Here is a 2,153-nt window from a genome sequence, read left to right on the forward strand (position 1 = left end):
GGGAAAATGTCAAGCTGAAGCAAGGAATCCTGTTGGGGAAATGATCACAATCTTCTAGACCCTGGAACTACTGTTGGAGATGCACATCATAATGAACTATGTGGGGAAATGACCGGCCACGCGGTGTTCCGGCAATGACGAGATACCGAGACTCTGACTGGGGAGAGAACGGTGCTGCAAAACTGTTGTTGGGGGAAGCGATAGTGGTTCTGGAAACCATAATCTACGAGAGATGACTCAGCAGGGGGGAGCAAACACCGATACGGTACCGAGGTTATGCTTCTAGGAAAAAGATCATCGATCTGGGATTGAAATCCTCGATCTGGCATCGAACTCTGAGGAGCAGCTGCTTCTGCTGGGAAGATACAGTCTGGTACTGTCAACTCCGCTGGGGAGTGTATAGTCTGACACGCATGCTTAGGAAATGCCCCGAGGGTATCTGTTCTGAATAGATGATCCAAAGCACTTAAAATTCACATCAACTTTAAATGTTTATTAAGCATATACCTGTAAAGCCCTTATGTGTCATGATGCAATGTTTATCAAAATTCGGACGTCATTTTTGCAAACAAAACAGTAAAATAAAAATGAAAACAGAGATATACTGAATAACATGATTTTATTGATTGAATGGCCTCTGAATAGGCATTTACATCAGGAAGCAATCCCTGGAAAGAGGTAATTGCACAAAAGATAAAATATGAATTAATCTAATGGCAATGTGAAATGGATTTCTATTGGGTTCCAATTCTGCTATGACTTGCCCGTCTTCAAGATCTTCCAGATGATCAGCCTTCTGAAAAGGTGATTAGATTGTTTTCTTCCTTTTGAAAGTTTCCAGTCATCGACATGAGATGAGATTCAGAACTAAATCAGAACGCAGTCATTCGCTTGATCCCTAACTTTTGCCTGGATTGCCCTTTTCGGGTTTTCAATCCACCGGGATACCCATTTTTGCCTAAGTTGCCTTTTCAGGTTTTCAACTTACCGGGTGTACGATCTTTTCATTTTTAATCCTTAACTTTTGCCCGAACCTTTTCATTTTCTTGGTTCGTCAGGATGCCCATTTTTGCCTGGACTGTTCTTTTTACCGTCCAGCGGGTCTATTTTATGCGAAGTATTTTTTAACTGCGTCCGAGTTCACAGGGGAAGTGAAGTCTTCACCATCCATCGTTGCAAGCATTAAGGCCCCACCATCGAAAACCTTGGTGACGATATACGGTCCCTCATAGTTAGGAGTCCACTTGCCCCTGTGATCCGTCTGAGGAGGAAGGATTCTTTTCAACACTAAATCTCCGACTTGGAAACAACGAGGACGCACTTTCTGGTCAAAGGCTCTCTTCATCCGACTCTGATACAACTGCCCATGACAAATGGCTGCCATTCGCTTCTCTTCGATAAGACTCAACTCATTGAACCTTGTCTGAATCCATTCAGCTTCATCTAGCTTGACATCCAACAGGACTCTTAGAGAAGGAATCTCCACTTCAACAGGCAGGACTGCTTCCATACCATACACCAGGGAGTAAGGGGTTGCCCCGGTCGATGTACGTACTGAAGTGCGGTACCCATGCAAGGCGAAGGGTAGCATCTCGTGCCAATCTATGTACGTAACGACCATCTTCTGCACAATCTTCTTTATGTTCTTATTTGCTGCCTCAATAGCACCGTTCATCTTAGGACGATAGGGGGAAGAATTGTGATGCTGAATGTTGAAGTTCTGGCACAACTCCTTCATCATTTTGTTATTGAGATTGGAACCATTATCAGTAATGATTCTTTCGGGAATCCCATAGCGACAAATGATTTCTTTCTTGATGAAACGGGCCACCACATGTCTGGTGACATTCGCGAATGATGCTGCTTCGACCCACTTGGTGAAATAGTCGATGGCGACAAGGATGAAGCGATGCCCATTGGAAGCAGTCGGCTCAATCTTTCCAATCATGTCAATGCCCCACATCGCAAACGGCCACGGCGAAGACATCACATTCAGAGGATTCGGCGGTACATGCACCTTATCAGCATAAATCTGGCATTTATGACACTTCCGAGCATATTTGTAACAATCAGATTCCATGGTCATCCAGTAATAACCCGCTCTTAACAATTTCTTAGCCATCGCATGTCCGCCGGCGTGAGTACCGAAGGAA

Source organism: Lathyrus oleraceus, chromosome 6 (assembly GCF_024323335.1).
Source record: "Lathyrus oleraceus cultivar Zhongwan6 chromosome 6, CAAS_Psat_ZW6_1.0, whole genome shotgun sequence".
In the NCBI taxonomy this organism is placed as follows: domain Eukaryota; kingdom Viridiplantae; phylum Streptophyta; class Magnoliopsida; order Fabales; family Fabaceae; genus Lathyrus; species Lathyrus oleraceus.